Source organism: Akebia trifoliata, chromosome 7, assembly GCF_017979445.1.
Source record: "Akebia trifoliata isolate Shusen 1 chromosome 7, ASM1797944v1, whole genome shotgun sequence".
In the NCBI taxonomy this organism is placed as follows: Eukaryota; Viridiplantae; Streptophyta; class Magnoliopsida; order Ranunculales; family Lardizabalaceae; genus Akebia; species Akebia trifoliata.
Genome location: NC_141381.1, coordinates 19,070,440 through 19,084,409, shown reverse-complemented (window position 1 = coordinate 19,084,409; position 13,970 = coordinate 19,070,440).

The window sequence follows — 13,970 nt, the reverse complement described above, 5'->3', positions numbered from 1 at the left end:
TTTATGGTCATGTCAAACAACCAATCTAAGTCGAATAAATGATCCTACAAGTATGGTAAACAGTGACCAGCCACAAAATCAGGAACTAATATTTTATTATTAGAACATCATGTCCCGACTAGAAGCGATATAGTCGTAAAATTCCAACTATTAATTCCACTACTCTACTATTATGTATTATGTATCTGTTGCCTTATTTTGGATTATAAAATGAAATGCATGTTTTCTATTTTAATTTTGTCAATTAGATTTGTATAAAAAGAAAATGTTATAGTAAATACTATTGATTAATGTAATGTAAATTTTAAAATGTTTAGTTATTCATCCCTGGCTATATGTACCAATTAATCGTAGTTTATACTATAAAACTTTACATGCTTCGAAATGATTCAGAATGCTTACTCGTTCATGCTAGGATGAGGTTATTGACAGGAATTATTTTTTTCCCTACTAGGTAACCATTATTACTCACCTTTTCCTTCACATTTTTTTTTAAAATTTTAGGTTCTACACTTGACGAGACTGATGTAAAATAGTTTTAGCAAGGATTATCTAGTAGGTCAAATAGACGACCAGGGTCCTTTACTTGGTGAGTATTGGGGTTATAACCACTAGTAGCGCCAGTTTCGTTTATGTTATATTATAGATTTTGATTGAGCGTTAGGATTTTGTTAGAGTAAGAAGTTTTTATATAATTCTGTATATTAATTTTTTCTTTTGCATTTTGATTTACCTTACGTTGTTAGATGTATATAGGCTCCCACTATTATTTTATTTTTGTATACATATACAGAATATCATGTATATTGTTTATCAGGTGTTTGAGCGTCTTGAAATGCTAACATAAGAGACCATGTCGAAATTTTGAGGAGCCACCTAGTGCCTCGAAATCTGACATGGGACTTTATGTTAGTGTTTTGGGGGGCGCCATAGATAATTTGGAAAACACTTCCAAATTTCAACTTGTAAGGAAGTGTGTGTAATAAAAAAATTAATAGTACTATTTTTTTGAAAATTAACGTGATAACTATTAAAAAAATATTTTTTGGGGAGCCTTCTCTTGTTGTGGGGCCTTAGTCAATTACCTTAGTGGTTTTATGCTTGAGCCAGCCCTTGACGAAGATAAAAAAATTTTCATAGAAATGAAGATGATGGATTTATCAAAACTTTTAAGGGTAGATGATGAAAATGAGGGCATTTAGACTGTTTTATAGGAAAAATTAAGTAATAGATCCAAATATAGGATTTTCTTTTTAAATATCCTTTATTTTTTTAATTGTAATTTAACAACCTACTTAGTGAACTTTTTTAGATAAATGCATCATCACCATAAAACAAATTTTAAAGTATAAAAAATACCATTTTAAATTTTTTTTTATTTCATTTGAGTTTTTCAACATTTCGATTCATTCCAATGATTTGTGAGAGTAAGTGATGAATAAAGAATGTCATGCTCATGATTTCAAAGATTTATACATAACTTCCAATTCACTCCAATGATTTATAATGGAAAATGATGAACAATAAATTAATACTCATAATTTTGAAAATTTATATGTGTTTCTAACCCGAATGGCTATTTTGAATCTAGTGGCAAGCTCTACTTTCCAAAAGCAATGTGCTCACTTATTTTTCAGTGTGTAAAGAGTTTGTTACTAGATAGATCCTCCTAAAGTATCTAAATGCATATATTATAGTAAATAAATGAACAATTGGATAAAAATATTGAAAAAGTTATTTAATGGGCTCAAATATAGGGTTTTATTGCTATATAATACCTAACTTTTGGGTAATATCTTAATAGTCCAATTAATAAAAGAGCAAATTCTCAAAATGGAGCATGGAAATTGAAAATTTTCCAAAATGGTGCACTATTCAAATTAATTCCGAAAATGATAATTTACCAATTTTGAAAATAAGTTTTTTTTTTTACCAAAATGGTAAAAAAAATAAAATGAATAGTAATTTTAGTATTTTTTATACTAAAAGATGCTCTCGCAGTTTTTATAAAACACTTTCCTTACTAACATCGTAAGATTTTTAGCTTTACAAGAAAACAATTTCTTTTGAGCTTGATCTAAGCTTTTGAAAATGGATGGTGAAATCGCCTCGACCCCCGCGGCCGTCCGCTAAATAGCGAATTAGGGGTCCGATCTACGTATCTCGGGGATTTTTAAGAGAAAATGAAGTCGCCACCTAGTTTAGGTCTAGGAACCAAAATTAACTCCAAATGGATATGGGTCGGTCCGTGGATCAGAGAGATGGGTAAGGGGTCAGGTTACGGATTTCGGAATGTGTTAGGCACCGAACCCGCCTGATCAAGATGATCAGTCTCTACTGCGATCCAAAAATATCCTACGGTCAACATTCAAAGACTAAAAGTCAAACTAGGGTCCAATCATCATCAAATTGCATCGGATTTATTAAACAAATCCTACGGTTAAAATAATTACATGATTTAATGAGGCATTCATGACACCAAAAAATAATGGATCAACTCGATCATACTTTGAATAATAGAAAATTGATTTTCAATGCCACGTACATGAAATTAATGAATTGGCTCATTGATGATATTTATCAAAGAAATTTGATTTCTGAGTCGTCACGTGCATTAAATTCAGTGGGTTAACTCGCAAATTTTGAGTTGCCACATGTATTAAATCGGTGAGTTAACCACGTGCTTAAAAATAAAATCGATTCAAATTTTCAATGTCCCAAAAATCAGCGGGTCGACTCGTAATTTGTTAATCAAAAGGAACCTAATTTTTTTTTTTAAAAATTCGATTCGCATTCTCAATTCTCCAAAATCAGCGAGTCGACTCGCAATTTTTATATCATAATAAATTTTTTTTTTTTGAATCGCCACGTGTATTAAATTGACGATTTAACTCACGTGCACAATTTCTAAAAAAAATTGAACCAAATTTCCAATGTACAAAAAATCAGCGAATCGATTCGCAATTTGTTAATCAAAATAATCTTTGATTATTTTTTTAAAATCGCCACATGTGTTAAATATGTGATTTAACTCACGTGCACAATTTCTAAAAAAAATCGAATCAAATTTCTAATGTACCAAAAATCAGCGAGTTGACTCGCAATTTGTTAATCAAAATAATCTTTGATTATTTTTAAAAATTGCCACATGTGTTAAATATGTGATTTAACCCACGTGCACAATTTCTAAAAAAAATTCGATTCGCATTCTCAATGGTCCCAAAATCAGCGAGTCGACTCACAATTTTTATCATAAGAATCCTATTTTTTTTTTTTTGAATCGCCACGTGTATTAAATCGGTGATTTAACCCACGTGTCTAATTTTTTTTTAAAAATTCGATTCGCATTTTCAATGGCCCCAAAATCAGCGAGTCAACTCACCAATCTTGATAAGCAAAAAAAATTGATTTCTTTACCCTACACGTGTACCAAAATTCATGAATTAATCCACATGTTAGTGAGTTGATTAATATCAATGTTAGCGGGTTGGCCCAATAACATCATAAATCGACAAATCGACCGGATAAATATCAACAATGAGCTGGTTCACTATCTTGATATTAACAAGTTGATTCAATCAATCTATCAACCAAAAAATGAGCGAATCGATCCACTAACATTTCGACAATTTCGAAAATTTAAAAGTGGCCATTAGTGCCATATATACCCCGAAAAATCGATGAATTAATTTATGCATGAAATTACGCAATCAAGAGTAAAAATAAATAAATAAATAAACAAAAATAAAAATAAATAAATAAGAAAAAGAAAAATTACCTTCGCTTAATGATTTTGGAATCTTGGATTCCTTCAAAAAGAAACTCGAAATAGCGTGTGGCGCCAAAAGGTGTAGGAAGAAAATGATGACCGCTATGCGATGTTGCTGTTATGGGACAAGATGGAAAATTAAAACGGGATGGCTGAGGCCGTTTTGGACGTTCAAGAGAAGATGGGTGTAATGTTATGGTGGTAAAAAGTTGGGCGAGAATGGCGTTGCTGCTGTTGGGAATTGGAGGAGAAGGCCAAGATCGAAGATGGCCGAACCGTGGGGCGTTCAAAAGGAGAAAATGAAAACGGGTGAGGTTACGCTGTAGGGGCGTTTAGAATTAGAAATAATAATGGAAGTGAGGCTACTGCTCTTTAATGATGAAGAAAGTGATGGGGAATGGTATGGCTGTGGAGGACATTAATGGAGGAGCTTGGTTGAGAAAAACGTTATAAATGGATTAAGGTTTAATGGAGATGAGAAGAAAAAAAAAAAAAAAACACAGCAAAGGGCCTTGATGGGGCTGTTTTTGGTTGAGCATTAAAAAGAAGAACAAGTGGGAGAAGAAGAAGATGAAGCTGAGATGGGGCTGAGGAGAAGAAGTGGGACGTTTTTTTTTTACTTACCCCCCTTCTCCCATCCATGGCTGCTGTTTTTTATAGTTAAGAGCATGAGAGATAGAAGCAGTTGAGATAGTGGATAGTTATGGAGAGATGGGAGAAGAAGTGGGGAAGAAAGAGGGGGTAGTTGCTGTCCAACGTGAACATGGGAGAGAGAGAGAGATAGAGAGAAGGAGAGAGATAGAGAGAGACAATCATGAGGTAATGGAAGAGGGGGTGCGTTGGAGTGGAGAGGTATTAGCGAAGAAGAAGAGAACGTGGGGTAAGGGTGTGCGTTGGAGAAGAAGAATAAAAACGTGATTTTGTATTTTTATTTTTTATTAAAAAAAAATGAGAGAGGGGGATCTCACGCTACTCGGACTACGGTAATTCTCCGTCAATGAGTCGTAATTGGTCGGTTTAATTTTCCTTCCGATTGGTTGATTTCGAATTTTTTTTTTTATAATTATTTTAGTCGATGTTTTGATTTAAAATTTAATTTGATGTTTTAAATTACATTTGAATTGTATTTTTATTTTAAATTTTGAATTTCGATTAGAATTTAATTTGAATTTTGATATTAAATTTGGTTGTTGGTTGATTTGATTTCGATTTTTTGATTGATTGATCGTTCGATTTTACATTTTAATTGGTTGGGTGATTCGATCTTAATTTGAGTTTTAATTGTTTAACTTGAATTTAATTTTTAATTTACATTTTGAATGGATTAATTAATTTGCATTTTAATTTGAAATTTAAATTGATTTCAATTTTTAATTGGTTGGTTGATTGGATTTCGATTTAAATGTGATCGAACGGATTTTAATTTGTTAATTAGATTTTTGGTTGGTCGATTCGGTTGATTGATTTAAAATTTTAATTCAATTTTACATTTTAATTGGTTGAGTGATTTTTAACTTGATTTTCAATTTGATTTTGATTTTGATTTTGTATTTTAATCGGTTTCTTGAAAATGTAATTTTTATTTTGTATTAAAATTTAATTTGATTTTACGATTTTAGATTAATTTTAAATTTTGAATTTTAGTTTAATTTTCAATTTGAATTTTATTTTGGTTTAATTTTTTTTATTTGAGTTTTATTTTCCTAGGGATCAAGGTCTCTATGTTAGGATTAGATGTTAAGGGGCGTTTTGGTCATTTTTACGATTTTTGACGATTTTTTTTTTTTTAAATTTATCTGTTTTCATCGATTTGGGTCCCGTTAGATTCAAAATCACGTTCTGAGTGTAATGGAGGTACTTTCGAGACTTTTCGGACATCCGAAATTTATGAGGGGTATTTTCGTCATTTTGATGATTTTTTAAAATTTTTACCAATTTCTCTGTTTTCATCGATTTGGGTCCCGTTAGACTCGAAATCACGTTCTGAGTGCAATGGAGGTACTTTTGAGACTTTTCGGATATCAGAAATTTATGAAGGGTATTTTCGTCATTTTTATGAATTTTACAGATTTTTAGGAATTTCAGCGTGAGTTTTCTTTCAGTCACTGTGTGAGTATTTCTAAGTTCTAAAGTTATATTTTTCTAGCGTAGCGAGGTCTCTAAGTTATCGAATTGTGTAACGAACCTATGCGTACGTGCTTGCTAAGTTAGGTGTAAGATGTAGCGATCCTAAGCGTGCGTAAATTTCTAAGTCAAGTCGTGACGAGTAGGGAGGATGAAAAGAAACTTGAAACAGAAGGAATCAAGCAGTACTCACAAGCCTTCGAGTTCTTGTATATTCATCATTAGGAATCCACCAAAATCGGGTGACGAATTGTCGAGTCAGGCAGATGCAATAATGGGGTGTCTACAGATGGTTAGCGAACGCCCAAACTTAAAGTTAAAATTCAACTGTGAAGAATAACTTTTTTCAGATTTTTTTTCAAATTAAATAAGATTTTATCATTTACAACCCTAAAACAAAAGATCATGTTTTTGGATGCCATAAGGTAAGCCTAAGGACTTTTTTTTCTTGGTCTGGTTCATTGATGACGGCAACAAGCAAAAGGTGGAGATGAAAAAGGTATTTTGGGTATAAATATATTGAAATTATTGTTTGTTGATGGGAGTATTTGTATAATGATCAAGGCAACTGACATGTCCGAAGTTGCCAAGTGACATAAACGTGGCACCATGGGATTGGATGGTGCCACATGGCATCTAAGGCCGGAAGGGACTGGATGACATACACAGTAAACAAGTAGGAAGCTTCTAGAATAGAGAACGAGTAGATAGCGTCACGTGCACAGATAGACAGCATTACATGACTCACCATGTGGAGAGCACACGGACTAGGTGGCATATTGCCATTGGACATTAGAGAAGATTGTGTTGGCAAACGAATCACTATGGCAGAATATGGAGGAATATTCTAATGAGCCTGTAGACACCCCATTTTTGCATTCGCCTGATTAATCAACTCGTCAACCCGATTGCAACGGTTCCTAATGATGGATGTTTATTCCAATGCTTTATTTTGTTACTAGATATGTTTCAGAAATTCAGATGAGGTATCTCAAGCTAACAAAACCTTAGAAACCACGCTACGCTAGGAAAATATAACCTCAAAAATATAGAAATCATCATCTTGCAGACAAAAATAAACTTTACGACAAAAATCACTAAAAAATAACTAAATTACCAAAATACCCCTAACCTAAAAACATCCCTAGAGCTTACATTACGCTTAGGAAATCCCATTCAAACACATAAAACAATAAATCAAAACCAAATAAATCATTTCGCCAATTTTCACAAAATTTGACAAAATTACGAAAATGCCCCTCATAAAGTTCAATACCATTTCGCATAAAAAATTTCATAAATGACACAAACTAATATTTCCATTGAATTTATTATGAAAAATCGATTCTAAAACATCTTGGAACATCAAAAATCGACTTGAAACGCAAAAGTTCTCTTTAGGGGCAAAACGATAATTTTTCAATTTAAAAAATTTAAAATTCTGAAATTAATAAATAAAATATTAAATAATGTAAAGTGAAGTATTAATAAAATTAATTTAGAAATTTGAACCAAAAAAATCGATCAATCAAGCTCTTAGGCAAAATTGTTGATGGTTGCCTAGATATTTATTAAAGGACCCCTCCATCTGGGGGCCCAAAGAATTAAAGATATAATAAAGGGGATTTCTTCAAAAAATAAAAATATATTCTTAGTCAATCAAATAAGACTAAAGTCAATCAAGTAATACTAAAGTCAAAATCTTAAAGTCAATCAAGTAAGACTAAAGTTAAAATCTTAAAGTCAATCAAGTGAGACTAAAAGTCAAAATCTTAATAGAATTCTAATTAAATAATAACTCTATTTAAAACAATCCTATTTAAATAATAACTCTATTTAAAATAATTTTAATTAAAATATAACTCTACCTAAAACAATTATAATTAAACAATAACTCTTTCTAAAAGAATTATAATTAAACACTAATTCTATGTAAACAAACACTTAAAAAATCTATAAATAGGGGTCCTTACAACCTATTTTCGTATCAAAAAATAAATCCTAAGATAAGTAGGTCAAAAAGCTCCCCTAGCCTCTCATAAATCCTAATTTTAAAGCCTCAACTCCTTACCTAACATCCATACCCCAACTTTAGCTCAAAAAACACCTAAAAACCCTTTCAAAACACCCCAGAAATCCATAAAAAAATAGGAAAACTCAGGTGGAGATATTTTATTTTGGAGATCCAAAACGAATCCGGTGATAGAATGAAACGATGAGTGTTGTACGAAGAACAACTCTTCCAGATCTGAGGGAACAAGACCGTTGTATTCAAGAAGGTAAATTATTTTATTTTTTTATCTAGGTTTTTTTTATTTTACCAATGTAATTCTATTTGGGAATTAGTAGAGACAAGCGTTTGCCGGGTGGGGTTGGTGCCTAACACCTTCCAGCCCCGTAATGTGATCTCCGAACTCAGTTATTTTTTAAGTAGATTAATTGTTTTTTATCCGTTTAGTATCTATGATCGGTTCCTAGACCGTAGTAACTAGGTGGCGACTCCCAAATCTCAAAGGTCAAAAGCAGATCCGCGCACCCCGCGAATCGAGGGCGCTTTCAGGGCCAAATTGGAGGACACCTAACATTAGGATCCCTAACCATAGTAATATATAAAGAAAAATATAAATTTGTCCTCAACACCTTATCCACTATTACATTTTGGTGACTTCGTTGGAAAGAGAAAACCCCTGCAAATATGAGAACTATAAGGAGTCGAGCTTGGCCATCTCAAAACGAATGTGAGACCTGAGGGGACGAAAGGATGTCGTCGACAGTTGCTGAGGTAGCAACCCCGGATGTTGTTAAGATAACGTCCGCTATGGTTGCTTTTACTGAAATAATAGAGAATGTGGTATAGACTAATAAAGACATACTACTAACACTGTAAGAACTGAAGAGAGGAGCTACCCCACCATCAAGAGAAGTTTCACGATCATGAGGGGGGGTCCTCCTCCACAGGGGTAGAACTCCACCAAGGCCTCCATCGGGAGGAGCATGTCAAGGTACCATGCCTCCTATTGACGGAGCCAGCGGAACGATACATGACAGTGTTGGAGCTTTCAAAGATCCTGACCAAGGAGCTGGAATATTGTTTGTAAAAGTTGTTTCCTCCATACCCTATGGAGCTCCAACACCAACCATACCCGAAGGGATACATCACTTCAATGTTACCCTTCTACAGGGGAAAATGGATACTTGCGAGCACGTGGCCTATTCTTAGAGGCTATGGGGGAGTAGGAAGCAGACCAACGATTATGCCTAAGGGAGTTTTCTAAATCCCTAATCGGAAGGTCCTACATATGGTACAATAATCTGAAGCCATGCTCGATCGTGTCATGGAGACAAAAGGTGGATGGATTTCGTCAGAATTTTTTGTTGTAGAAGATCAAGTTAGGTGGCAGACTTAGGCTGCATAAGAAAAAAAGAAAATAAAATTATGACTGACTTCGTAAGATGCTTCAAAAGCGTTGTGATTGAGTACCATGAACCTGTGGTAGAAAGGCATTTTTTCGACATGTGCATATCAGGGACGGTGCCCCATTTATAGGGCACATTTGGAAAACTTACGCATTCCTAACTTTATGGAGCTTCACGATACCGCAAAACACAATGCTGTGACCATACCCCCAAGAATTTGTGGCTTATGAAAACAAATGCAAGGGAGACCAGAGCATGAACTAGGGAGAAAATGATAATTCACATAACATGATGAGCTATCCCTGACTATCCATGTAGTATGGAGGATGCATAAGAGTTGTTCGAGGCGTGGGTACGTGACAATGTTATCCAATTATCCTCATTGAACGTGAACCATAAATGAGGGAGGAACATCATCTGTGCTTTTGTTGTTATCATCGAATTGTAGGGCATCCAACAAGTGAATATCACACCCTAAGTCTCATTTTTGTGGAAAGATTGGTGAGTGGAGAACTATTATTACTAGAAGAACCAATTATAAAAGAAGCACAATGTCATAGAGGGACCCAAGTGGCATGAACAAGGATCACAGTGGTCACGCACGACCCTAGATATGTGCCCGACGAGGAGGATTACACTGTGGTGGCCAAACACTTACACATACTGAGGTTATTAAGAGAATATTCGACAATCTAGGATTTTCCCAAGAAAAAAGGCATAAAGCGATCATGGTGATAGTAGTAATCTCCTACCAATAAGATGTACCTAACCAAGGGACCATGGATATGGCCTTACAAAACAAACCAAATGTCGTTAGTCGATATGGTCTTTGCCAAGAAGGACCTCCCGTAGAAAGAGGTAGACTTGTCGCGTCCCTTGTTTGTGACTGTAGAAATAAATTGAAAAGAGTTAAAACTCGTATTTGTAAATACTGGGTCATCACTCTATTTGATGTTCGTATCTACTCTTGAAGCAATTGGGATTCAACGTAGGCAGGTGGTAGAACACCCTATGGATTATACAAGGTTTCAATAGGTATACATTCGACACAATTGGATTTGTGAAAGTTGACCTATGAATTAGACCCACAAGAGGAGCGACGCACTTTCATGTGATAGATACTGAGATATCCTACCACTTACTATTGGGAAGTCGGTAACTGCACCAACATCGAATGGTCAATTCCACATACCATCAGTGCATAAAGGTGTATGTCAAAGGAATGATGGTCGCCATCAAGGCTTATGTAACCGATAATGAAGCAAATCTGCTAGAGGCCACCTTCTATGACGATAATGCAGGGAAGATCAAGGCTACACTTTTACCAGCATGGGAAGATGAGCCATGTCGACCTCAGGTGAAGAGGGCACGATCAGCAAAAGATAGATTGGGCCAAAAGTCACAAAGATCGAACTCTCTGATGGGAAGACGACTTACAAATTATGATGGTCAATGGGGGGGAGTTTTACCCCCCAAGTTCGCAAAAGTAGTGAAAGTTGCATGATGAAGATAGAACCCATGACATTTCCTAAGGAGATGCGACTATAAGAAGGGGTCAGAGGTGCCATGGATGAACTAGAGGTGATTTATATGCGAATCAACAAATAACAACCTATCATGATCAAAACAGGGCTATCACAAGAAGAAATGGTGAAGTTGGTGGCACTACTGAATGAATATAAATGTCTTTGCCTGGGAATACGAAGAGATGTTAGGTTTGGATGAGAGGCTGGTAACTCACAGGCTACATTCGGTCAATGCACACATACCTATCATGTAGCCCGCAAAGCGTTTTTGACATGAAGTTGAGGTGAAAATAGAGGAGGTACGAATACTATTGGCTGCCAAATTTATGGAACCAATTCAGCACTCGACATGGTTAGCCAATGTAATACCTGTCGGGAAGAAAAACTGGAAGATAAGGTGTTGTGTAGACTTTCGCGATCTTAACAAAACATGCTAGAAAGACGAATTCCCTCCACCAAATATCGATTTGTTAGTAGACATAATGACATGGCATGAAATATTTTCATTTATGGACAGATACAAAAGCGATAATCAAATTTGGATGGCTAAGGAAGATGCAGAGAAGACAATGTTCCAGACACCTTTAAGGAATTTTTATTATGTTGTCATGCTTTTTGGACTGAAGAATGCAGGGGTGACATACCAAAAATTCATGAAAACTATCTTCAAAAGATATGTTACATAAGCAAGTCGAGGACTATGTCGATGAAATAGTGGTTAAAAGCAAACAAAAGCATGAGCACGTATACTTCTTATGAAAAGTCTCCTGAAGGTGTCACGAACACAAACTCAAAATGAACCCACTCAAATGTGCTTTTGTGATTTTGGCAAGGAGTTTCTTAGGTTTTATGGTAAGAAAGCATGGTATAAATGTAGATTAGGAGAAGTCACGAGCAATAATGAATATGCCATCACCATCCACTATTTGTGAAGACAAGAGCTTCTTGGGAAAAATATCATATATTTGAAAATTCATCCCTAGTCTAGCACAAGCCATTGCACCCCTTGTAGCGCTTTCGAGAAATGGAGCAATTTTCTATGGACAAAAGAACATCAAGAGGCATTTGACAAGGTAAAAGGAACAATGGTTCGAATGCCAACGATAGCGCCGCCCATAATCGGGCACCCTTTCAAGCTTTACCTAGCAATTGTAAAAAGAGCCATGGAGGGACTACTTCGGCAAGATGACCAATAGGGCACAGAAAGACCTATTTATTATATCACTCACGCCTTGAAAGGTGTTGAGTCACGGTATTTGATAGTCGAAAAAACCTACCTCTCTTTGGTTTACGTAGCTCAGAAGTTTAGGTACTATCTCTTAGCCAATAAGGTCATCCTCATCATGAAATCAAACCCAATAAAATATCTTCTATCAGAGTTGGCCCTATTTGGAAAACTAGCAAAATGATTGTTGTCATTGTCTGAGTATGACATGGAGTGTGTACTACCAAGATTAGTTAAAGGTTAGGCTATGGCGAACCTATTAGCAGTTTTCCCTGAAGATAACGACGTTTTGATGAACACATCCAAAGAGTCAACTGAGTACATGGAAGATATAATGAATGTTGAACATTCATCAGAGAAAAGATGGACATTGCATTTTGTTTCATGGTGAATAGTGGAAGGACGAGCATTATACTAACCACCCCAGATGGGATCTCAACCTCTATGGCGTTTAAACTAGACTTCACCTACACAAACAATGCTGCCAAGTACGAAGTTTTTTTGATAGGGTTATCGCTAGCAAAGGTAATAGGGATAAAATACCTTGACATCAAAGGGGATTTGAAGCTATTGGCAAAACAAATGACAAGAGAATTCTTATTAAATGAAATTACTCTAGCACTATGCAAAGCAGGCGCACAGGAATTACTAAAATTCTTCGCAACAATAGTTATTCTGCACATCAGGTGAGCATCCAACTGACACACCGATGCTTTAGCAACGCTGGCTACAAAACTGTGCTTTGAAAAATGAGAAACTGGTATCAAAATTTGCAAGAGGTCTGTACCATACTCATGGTCCCCCGTCGAAACTAAAAAATAAGGGGAAGATGATTGGTAGATGCCAATAGTCAATGGGTTATAGTCATTGAAAATGTCGAAGGGAATTCGATAAAAGGGGTCACAGTCATATGTTGTATACCAAGGCGTATTGTACCATCGCCAACCCAACGACATTCTGGCAAGATGCGTGGGGCTGAAAGAGATTGAAAGTGTTAAGAGGGAGGTCCATTGCAGTGTTTGCGGGTAAGGCTCAAAGATTCCATTGTATATGAGGATACAAAAACAGGGCTACTACTAGTCGAAAATTGTGACCTGTGCACGCGTGGTTCAAGAGTTGTGTTAGGACTGTTCAGCGACACCATGCCACAGAGAAATTTTGACCATAGATGCCACGGTTGATTGGTGAACACCTTGCACAGAATTCTTAAGAGAGGGAACAATACCAACACACCACAGACAAGCAACGAGACTATGTCATCAAGTGAAATGCTACACACTAGTCGAAAGTACCTTGTTTCATAGAGGAGTAAATGATAGAATGCTTCACTGCTTTGATACAGAGGAAGCCTCGAAGGTGATGTCGAAGGTGCATATGAAAGACTTTGGAGAACACCAAGGCAAATACAAACTCTTCTGACAAATGATAGTGATCGGATACTACTGGCTTACAATGGAAATGTATGTGGTTGTATTTGTACAAAGACACATGCAATATCAAGCACATGGGAACTTGATTCACTAACTCGCAACATCTCTTCATTGTGTCGAAATGTTGTGGTTGTGGCCATTTCATAATTGGGGGTTAGACCTGATCGGTCCTATCAATCCAAAGTCTTCGAAGGGCCATATCTAGATGATTGCAACGACGGAGTTATTCATGAAATGGGTCAAGGTCCTTTAAAGAAAGCAAATGTAAAAGACTTACTAGTGGAATATGGAATAGACTATGTGAGATCGACACACTACTATCTACAATGTAACGAATAGGCAACGATCACCCCTTGGCGTGGCAGGATAAACTACCCACAATACTTTGGGATTACCCCACGACACCAAGAAGTACCACACAAGTCTCCCCATTTTCACTTGTCTACGGGGAAGAAGTGATTCTTTTGATTAAGATCAAA